We start from the raw sequence: 10,989 nt of genomic DNA, 5'->3' as shown, positions 1-10,989 counted from the left end.
CTCAATTCATCACAAACCTTTTCTCAGTTTTTGTTTCATTTTTTTTTCCTCCCTGTGGCTTCTGCTTAGCAGAACCAGTTTCACAGTTTCACATTCCAGAAGAGTATTTACTTGACATGATAGCATTTCAAGTGCTTTACTAGAAATGGTAATTCATTTACACACACACACACACACACACACACACACACACACACACACCATCTTTAAGTTTAATGATCTTATGTCCTTGAGTGCAGTAGCAATGCATTTATTGTTTGAGAATTCCATGCATCTGGCAATGTGTTTCGGTCAAATCCACCCTCCAGTTCTCCTTCTCTAAGTCCTCCTTTATCATCCCCTACTTCTTCCCAGCTTCATGTGCTTCTTATTTTAAATTCTGTTGAGTCCTCCAAGTGCTTGCTGTAATTACATGGAGAAGCATGGGTTAAAAAAAAATTCATTCCTTTTAATAGCTGAGTAGTACTCCATTATGTAAATGTACCACATTTTCTGTATCCATTCCTCTGTTGAGGGACATCTGGGTTATTTCGAGCTTCTGGCTATTATAAATAAGGCTGCTATGAACATAGTGGAGCATGTGTCCTTCTTACCGGTTGGAACATCTTCTGGATATATGCCCAGGAGAGGTATTGCTGGTTCTTCTGGTAGTATTATGTCCAATTTTCTGAGGAACTGACATTGTGGACGTTGTACATCGTGGTGCGGAGCCTAGTGCGCACCACGATGTACAACGTCCACAAGCAGAGATGATCATGTGGTTTTTGTCTTTGAGTTTGTTTATATTCTGAATTATGTTGATGGATTTCCATATATTGAACCATCCTTGCATCCCTGGGATGAAACCTACTTGGTCAGGATGGATGATTGTTTTGATGTGTTCTTGGATTCAGTTAGCAAGAACTTTATTGAGGATTTTTGCATCAATATTCATAAGGGAAATTGGTCTGAAATTCTCTTTCTTTGTTGGGTCTTTTTGTGGTTTAGGTATCAGAGTAATTGTGGCTTCATAGAATGAGTTGGGTAGAGGACCTTCTGTTTCTATTTTATGGAATAGTTTGTGAAGAACTGGGATTAGATCTTCTTTGAAGGTCTGATAGAACTCTGCACTAAACCCATCTGGTCCTGGGCTTTTTTTGGTTGGGAGACTAGTAATGACTGCTTCTATTTCTTTTGGAGATATGGGACTGTTTAGATCATTAACCTGATCTTGATTTAACTTTGGTACCTGGTATCTGTCTAGAAACTTGTCCATTTCACCCAGTTTCTCCAGTTTTGTTGAGTATTGCCTTTTGTAGAAGGATCTGATGGTGTTTTGGATTTCACAGGATCTGTTGTTATGTCTCCCTTTTCTTTTCTGATTTTGTTAATTAGAATACTTTCCCTGTGCCCTCTAGTGAGTCTGGCTAAGGGTTTATCTATCCTGTTGATTTCAGGCTTGACATTTTATGTGAATTCTCCGATTTGACCTCAAGTCCTCAACTTATAAACCAAGTGCTCTTACCACTAAGACATTTCTCTTGTGCCTTTTATTTTGGTTAGAGACTACTGAGATCCTATTATATATGTAGCATTACATTTGGAGTTGGAATTAAGATTTAATGATATATTGTGCCAAGCATTGTAATAAGTACCAAGGGATAATTTGGAACAAAACTCACCACCAACAACCCCACCCCACAAAAAACTATTTTCAAAAAAATTCCAAAAGATGTCTAGAAATACTTAACAGCTAACTGGATGTCAGGATTGATGAGGGATTTGTATTGAAGGCCTAAAGTTTTTCTATATTAACCTGTAGATCCAGAATGAGAATCTCAGTCAGGGGGTGACAGTGATATGTTTTATTGTCATTTGACAGAGAAAAATACCTGACCCAAGAGTCTGTGTAATCATTTTCCTGTCACTCTATGGCTCAACTCTTGTCAGCAACCCAAAGTCTGTTCAACTTGAAAGGAATGGACAAGTCTATATGTGGAGTTGCTCTCTAAGCTCTGGATGAAGTAGGTTCATGGTCTTAGTGGTATTCATAACATCCGTAGTAGAGCTGCTGGCCATAGGCAAGAAAGAAAAAGAACAGTGTAGAATTTTGTTACATACTGTACTACTAATATTTTGCTGTTGCATCAAGGGGTTATTGTTGAAAAACTAGTCAGGAACCACCACAGTGACAGTCATGCTGGGGACTTTGGTTTTCAGGAGTGCCTTTGGTTGAGAGAGCCAGAATTAAAGAAGTGACTAGAAGACACAAAGGAACATTTCAAAGCAGGGAGCTATTCTTCGTGGAGGCTCACAAATTAGTGGAAAAGGCACCCAAAGAGCTGTGTTCATAACTCAAGAATTATGAATGTGATCTTATCAGGAACCAAGTTCAGGGTTTCTAGTGATACATGCTTTAAATGAGAAATCACAGATTCTCTTTAATAAGTATTTATTTTGTTTTTAACCTATGTGTATGTGATGGTAGGGTATATGTGTACATGTGTCCAGATGACAGAAGGATTCAAAGCCCCTACTACTGGAGTTAGTTTTGAGTTACCTAGTATGTGTCCTGGGAATGAAAGTCAGGTTCTCTGCAAGAGCAGTATGCTCTCTTAACACTGAGCCATCTCTGCAGCCCCCAGAGTTGGTTTTGATCATCACCCAAACTTACGAATGCTCTAGACACACATGTTCTTGTTAGTGTTTAGCTCTGAACTTTTATACTACTTCAATAGTATAACAGAGTGGGATGCTAAGTGCACTCCTTTTAGAGATTCTCAGGTGTCCTTTGATGGACACCTAAATAAGAGTGAAATCAAGTTCAAGGGTAGATGTTGGTAACCATAACAAGATACAGAATAAAAACAAATTTCTTCTTAGAAACAACTGAAATAATACAAATATTTAGATAAAGAAAAGAAAACTCCATTGACAAAGGAAGGGAGCCCCAGTTGATTTGCTGGAGTTCTCTGGACAGGGGAGCACAGCTAGGAGAATTAACCAGACATTCCTTTCTCATAGTACAGCCTTCTGAGTCTTTCTTTGTGACTTGTAGAGAGCTGTCTTCCTAAGTTGTCTTTTATCTTGTGTATCCATATCCCCATTTCCTCTTCCTACAAGGACAGCAAGCTAGAGGAGATGAAAATCTGCAGATAGGATCACCTTTGAGCTTCGTTATCTCCTTAAAGGAGTCACCTGCTGGAGAACTTGTGGTAACAAACTCCACTGAAAGCAACATCTAAATCAGAAAATATATCCTAATACTATTTATTTACTCTCAATTAAAATATTATATTTACTTATTTTGTGCATGTGTGCACATGTGTGTATGTGTATGTACACTTGTGTGTGTGTGCATGTTCGTGTATGTGTGCATGTGTCTGTGTATATGTGTGTGCCTGTGTGCACGTGTATGCATGCATGTATGTGTGTGCACATGTGTGTATGTGTATGTACACTTGTGTGTGTGTGCATGTTCGTGTATGTGTGCATGTGTCTGTGTATATGTGTGTGCCTGTGTGCACGTGTATGCATGCATGTATGTGTGTGCACATGTGTGTATGCATGTGTGTACACATGTGTGCATATGTGTGCATGTTTGTGTGTGTGCTTGTATGCATGGGCACGTGTGTGTATGTGTGTGTTGTGTGCTCATCATATGTGTGGAGGTCAGAGAACAGAGTCTTGGAGTCAATAATCTCTTTCTAGCTTTTGAGTCTCAGTGACTGAATTCAAGTGGTCAGGCACTGAAGCATAGCCTTGATTCACTGGGCTCTCTCAATGGCCCAATTTTTGTTTGAAAAACCTCTTTCCAGAGCCACTCATAAATGTTTATAATTACTTTTATTCTTGTGAGATTATGTTATGACTTCATTTCATGTTGCTGTCTAAGGAATAATGTGAGATGAGAATGTTTTTTAAAATAGAAACTTCATTTGAGAACTATTATAGATGAAATGTTTGTGGAAAACAGTACATAATTTTTCATTTCCTGTACAGGAAGGAAGGTTCAACTGGAAGGAAGCAAAAGGTGATACATGATAACCATAATAATTTCCTGCAGTCCATGAGGATGTGATAGGAATAAAGAAAAGCTAAGCCAGGAGTTCGGAGCATAGCGTATCTGTGAGCAGACACCTCACACTTACTTGTCCCCAGGAAGTGAGGCCACTTGCTCACTTGCTCCATGCAGATGACAATCAATCAAAAGAAACTACATTGATGCAGCCAGCTATTGACAAGGAGGGCCACATGGGAACAGCAGAACTTCCAGATCAGAAGTTCCCCTCAGGTCTACAAGCCTGTGGGACAGACAGACAGATGACAAGCACATACATAAACAGATGGATAAAATAGACAAATATAAAAAGAGAACTTTGAGGAAGAATTTACAATTTCAGCCAGGATACATAGTTCATATTACCCCCTGAAGGCGGCTTAGGGCGTTGTGGATTTGAATGGATAGACAGTTGCCTAATGACCTTTCTGATCTACTTCTTTCTTCCATATGTTTACTATGTTCCTAATTAATTTCACATGATGAAGATTCCTGTTTAGAATTTGAGACTTGAGTCTACATGATTAACTATATAAGATATGTATCATAGACTATAGGCATTTTCGACTGTAGGCTCTGGGGCACCAGACTCTAAGGACATCCTTTAACACAATCTAGAACCTCACTGAATACGATCAGAAACTCTGCTCTCCCCCTCCACTTCACTATTTCTGATGTATGAACTTATAGAGACTGTGAGTCTCAGAAAGGGTCCACACAAGTGTCCACCGTAGGAGTGATTTTAACAGTTTATTGACTTGTTTTCTCAACCAGTTCTTAAAGCCAATTCTATGGAAGCATATAATCTATCCAGAAGAGCATTCTGAGTAAAGTAACCCAGATCCAGAAAGATAAATGTGCTGTATATTTTTTTATAGGTGGATATTGGTCATTAAGCAAAGGATAACCATGCTATAATCTATAGACCCAGAGAGGTCTGGTAAAGAAGAGAGGTCTTGGAAGATGAATATATCTCCCTGGATGGGAAAAGAATAGAGTTTTACAGACAGATTGGTGGGCGGTAGGTAAGGATAAGGGGTGGGAGAACATGGTGTCGAGAGCATTTGAGGAGACAGATGAAATTGCAGGGAACTTGGGGTGATGGAAGGGAACCTAGTGAAGTGGAAACTTCCTGGAATCTATGAAGGTGATCCTAATGAGGACTCCTAGTAATTGAGAATGTAGAGCCTCAACTGTCCACTTCTTGTAGCTAGGAGAGGCTCCTAGTAGTGCAAATAGGTTCTATTCAATTATTCAATTGAATTATTGGCCATGGAAATTCCCAAACGAGCCAGGCTGTTGCTGTAACATGGGGTTGCTCTCCAGATAGGCTTCAGTGCTGAGGTTAGCATCAATGCAATTCATTGAACACAGAAGTCACAGTGGTACCTACATGGAGCATTTACCCCTATGTTCTACTCTCTATGAGTCAGAAAGGTTTTCTCCAGTTACCAAATGAAGAAATATGGACACCAACCTAGCCACAAAACCTTTGATATGCGTTCTGTCTTGTCTACAAAATATGCTATGGTAATATGCCAATGACCATCTTTGCCATCCATGTGGTGGATAAACTGAGGAAGGCAGCCTTTAGAGGTTAGTGCTTAGAGCTGCTGATAAGCGTGGATCCAGATACCTTCAGGAGTTGCTGCCAAAGGCAGCCAGTGGTTAGAGAAGTTACTCAGCAGAGTTTTCTCTGAGAGAACACAGCTTAAATTACTGGGGCTGGCACTCATATGGCCAGCAGAAAAACTGTGAACTCTTTTAGTTCCTTGAGGTCAGTGGGAAAGAAAATATTCATACATATGCATGCATGCACACAATCACACACACACACACACACACACACACACACACACACACGGAGTGAATGAAACAAAAGCCAGAGTCTAATAATTTCATACACACAAAAATACATACATATATACATATATATTTACAGACCTAGAGACAAACATACACATTCACACATAGACTGGTTAGAGCAAAGCTCCAGCAAGCAGGCTCCAAACATTTCACACATATATTTTAAAATATATACAATTGGTAGATGGAGCAAGCTCCAACACATACCCAGACAAGCCTTACATATAAACATACATACACACAGTTGATGGTAGAAGGAACAATGTTCCAGCCCCCATTCATATAAATCTTATACCTACACATAGTTGATGGTTGGTCCAACCCTTGTACTTTATTCTTTCTTCCATAACTTATATATCCCAGCAAAATCTTTCAAGCAGTATAACACTACAATGTGATTATGTTTTGGTTGTCTTCTAGTGAATGATTATGAAAAACCAATGTGTTCTCTAATACCTTTACAAAAAATAACATTACATAGCACAGGAAAAGAAAACAAATTCTTTCCCAAAACCCATGAACATATATAAGTAAGCAACTTGGTATAGATTAACAAAGTATAAGCAAGCAAGGTCGTTTTCTCTGCCAGTTTCTCTTACTGGTAGGCAGCAATTTGTGGTTACAATGAAATGAGTAATTATTTTATTATTTATCTTTAAAAGTAATCTTATAAGAATCTTAAAAGAATCACCAATCTAAACTTTTATATATATAAAAGCAGTCATATCTAACTTAAATCCTCAAATGCATATCTACTCATCAGCAAATCTGAATAAATCATATCAGGAAGCTGAGGGTAAAAATGGGTATAAGAAATCAATTATTACCAGTCCAGCCTCAGTGAGAGTCACGTCAGCCAGTGCTGTCATTGTTCTTGTTTCCTGACCATAAGAGTTCCCCAGCATAACTAATGAGAGTGTGTCTTTCTGAACTTTAAATTGCTCCATAAGGTTGTCTAAATCAGAGCCAGCATTAAAAACATCTCAACCTAGCCTCATTAACAATTTTATTTTTCCAGATGTTTTCTAAGGGTGGTGGTCATTGCTGATAATCTACATCTCTAAGTTCTTCCCTAGGTGGTGATTGAATTATTAATCTGCTCCAGCAGCAATGCCTAAAAGAGATCAACCATTATTTTTATGAGTTCCAGATATACTGCCCAGTGAGAGTCTGGAAGCCCCTTAGAGTTTTCATACAGTTCTTAGATTAGGAGGGAAGTGAGGGCAGCAAGCAGAGCAGAACTGCATACCAGCATGAAGTCCTCACGACACAGTCCTCTGGGCCTTGCCATATAGAGGCTCACCCGTGTGGCTGTGGTAACCTGTGGGCCACATTCCACGAGTTCTACAGCCATTTGCTGTTCCTCCTGTATAGTTTTCAGCAGCAATGGTGGCATAGAGCCTGTGGGAGTAGCCAAACAATGTGTGATTTGAGTTAAGGCCCCTTCCTCGAGAGGGAACCCATGCCTGACACTGCTTCAGAAACCAAGAACTAGAGATTAGATAGCCCCGAAACCCAGGGTAAAACCAAACATTATTGGTTTGAAAAAAGAAAGTATCAATAAAATAACTCCCAATGCTACTCTTCTACACTCATAAGTTAGTGCCTTGCCCTGTCATTATCAGGATGGCTTCCTTGGGTAGCAGATGAGAACAAATGCAGAGACCCACAGCCAGACATTTTGTGAAGAGTCTAAATGGGAAGTCTCCATCAGAGCTCAGGGAAGCTCAAGAAATGGGAGATGGAAAGACTCTCAGAGCCAGATGGGAGGACACAGCCCTCTGAATCAACTAAGCAAGGTCCATATGGGCTTACAGAGACTGAAGAAGCAAGCACAGATGGCTACATGGGTCTACACTAGGTCCTCTGCACGGGCATTATAGATACAAGCTTAGAATTCTTAGGAGACTCTTCCCCCTGAGAAGGGTGGGTCTCTGACTCTTGTACCTGCTCTGGGGATTCCTCTCCTGGTGGGTTGCCATAACCAACTTCAATATGATAGTTTTTGCTTCATATTATATTTTATTTTGTCATGTTTGAATGCTATTTCTTAGAACCCTGGTCTAAGAAATAGGTGGAGTGGATCAGTAAGAGTGGGCAGAAATGGAGGAGCTGGAAGGAATAGAGAGAGAGGAAACTATAATCAGGACATACTGTGAAAAAAATAATCTACTTTCAGTGAAAGAAAAAATGGTTAAAATTACATGAACCATAAAAGTAATATAACAAAAATGAATTGATAGGCTTAACTATCAATGTTTTCTTTTAATTAGTAAAAGAAAAGTGGGCCTCCCAGAAGCAAGTTGATTATACATACAAATATATGTTTTATAAAACAGGGTATGAAAATCCTCAACATGAATATGAAAGATATTTAACATTGCTGATATTTGCAGACATAAAAATAAATAATAATTCAAACTGCTGTTTCCATTTGAGGATTCTATTTAAATGTCTAAAATATCACCAGATAAACTCTACTGAAAATATATGTACATATTAATTAAACTGTGTTTGCGATTATATCTTGGGCATAGCTTAATTTTTCCTATTTATATTCTGCATATCATTTGACCTCTACACACTGATACATGTTTCTCAATACTTCATATCTAGGTACTGTTGCCATGGAGGATTCAGACAAGACAGAAAATGAGGAATAAATAGCCCTTCTTTCTTGGCCCAGGTAAGACATTCTTTTGAGCAATTCAGTCCAAGTTTAGTTATGCACTAAGAAAAAACATTCCATCTGAGTATGTGTATTTCTACCTTCTTTCTAAATTGCTTTCAAGTTTTATATTCTTAACTTCCAAAAGTTCACTGTCCTTATAACATACTAAGGACAGTAACTTAATTATGGAGTGTGTCTGCATGTTGTGAAGCTTTCTAGTGGCAGCTGTATGATGTAGTGAGTTTGGGATTGGAACCTTTCATTCCTTCAATAGTTAACATCTAGACATGAGTATTGTTCAATGCTTTTCTAGATAATGGGATTTGGGTCAAAATAAACAGTAAGAGCATTGACTCATTGAGGATAGCCATGTCTCTAAATCTAACAGAGGAATAACATATAGGCTTCAGAGTCTTGTGAGTGTTTCCAGGGCTCTGGCTAGAACACTGGTTCCACAGGTCAGATTTCAGCAAGTCTTGTGTTGGAGTTTTCCAAAAGACCCTTAGTCACAAGGACCACAGAGACTGCCATCGCTGCAAAATGCATGAGGATTTTTATTGATCCAACATGTTGGGGACTCCCTTCTTAGCACGTAGGCCAGAGGAGAGACCCAAAACAAAGAAAGAACAAACTTTTTATAACTTTGTAAGGGGCGGATTTGAGAAACAGGGTTCTCATTGGTGTAGCAAGTAACCCTTTCGGGCATTGGTTGGTTTGTAGAGTGACTAAGTAACTTTGGCCTAGTAACTCACTTTGCTTGCCCCCAGGGTGGGTTATTATGATTTGGTCAGCAAAGTAATAGTACATTTTGAACTTATGGATTAGCTATTAACGTCAGAGCTATTAACGTCAGGGAGATTCTCACAACAAGGTCAGGGTGGTTTGTGGTCTTTGTCAGAATTCAGTGTGGGGTGAGGTAGGGGGATTTCTAATCTTGTTATGGTTATTTCTCTGAGAACAGCTTATATTGCTTTGTAGGCTCAGTCATTTTTTTTTTTTTTTTTTTTTTTTTTTTTTTTTTTTTTTTTTTTTTTATTTATTTAGTTATCCATCTTCCTTATCTGGCTCTGCACTTTGCCTGCTAGTACAGTTTAGAAAGTCCTTTATAAAGGGGGAAGGTACTAGGTGGTCTTGAATTCATTTTGGATATTATACTTCTCTCTCTCTCTCTCTCTCTCTCTCTCTCTCTCTCTCTCTCACACACACACACACAAAGGTAAAAAGAGGGAAGGTAATGTGGACGAGCCCTTGTCTATCTGTCTAGCTCCCACCCCTTCAGTACTTGATTATCCAGTTTATTTCAGGCTACTCTTAACTGATGGAAACCACTTGCTACATTATTCCAGAGGTCTTAAATTTCAGGCACTTTGTTCTACGTTAGGACTAAAAAGTAACCAAGTGGGAGCATACTTACCTATGTGAGACCCTGGGTCCAAACATTGACACTTTAAAAATAACTAAAGTAAAAAAATACATTTTACTTGTAGCTAAAAACATAATGTATATAAATTACATTTCAAACACAAATTTATAACTCAGCACCAAGATTAGGTAATAGTACAAAGATCAAATTAATTTTCAGCATCTATTTAAGTTTCAGGAGATGTTAATACTTCATCTTAAAAAATTGATGAAATATATTATAAACCTATAAAAACAATTGAACATAACTCTAAATCCCTATAAAGACTATCATTGCCAAATGTTCCAATTTAAGAACTGATATCATAAAGTCTGCATAATAGTCAGGCTAAGAACTTAAATAAGTTCAGCTTAATTGAAAATAGTTACATTTCTGAAACACATTTCATTCTTGAGAGACTGGAGAATATTATTAAAATGTCTAGCTAACCAGGTGTGAAGAGGTCAGCTCTACAAGATTCATAATTAACATCCAACACAGAGTGCATGGTGGTTTTGCATTCCCATTTCAACTCTTCTTAATTCTAGAACTCTCTAGAATCTTCTCTGTGCTACTCAGATGAAGAACTGGGCAGTTGAAATTCATGGTGACTTAAGTGGAGAGAGGAGGACAGTTTATCATAAATTACTTGTGAGATTCATGTGGAGCCCTGCTTGAGACTTGTTCACGTGTCTGGGCTGTATTGTATATATTCGAATGTGAGCACAAATGTGTTCATAGCCATGCCTATCACAGAAGAAGTGTTAACATAAGTACATGGAACTGAATCTTTTTTTTTTTTTTTTTTTTTTTAGAATATAGAAGTATCCTATTTTAAGATCACCGTTTTTTATTTTCTTATCTCATTATATGTCTCTATGAAATTACAGTGTGTTTAATTTGGCCTTTTTCTTTTAAGTTTTACTTCACTGGATGACACAAATGACATATGTGAACTCACTCTCTAATTTTGGAAACTTTTCAAACATAAATCTAACTCTTAGTGGCAAA

Source organism: Mus caroli, chromosome 13 (genome assembly GCF_900094665.2).
Source record: "Mus caroli chromosome 13, CAROLI_EIJ_v1.1, whole genome shotgun sequence".
Classification (NCBI taxonomy): Eukaryota; Metazoa; Chordata; class Mammalia; order Rodentia; family Muridae; genus Mus; species Mus caroli.
The sequence above is the reverse complement of the archived record's forward strand: the minus strand, read 5'-3'. Positions refer to the sequence as shown.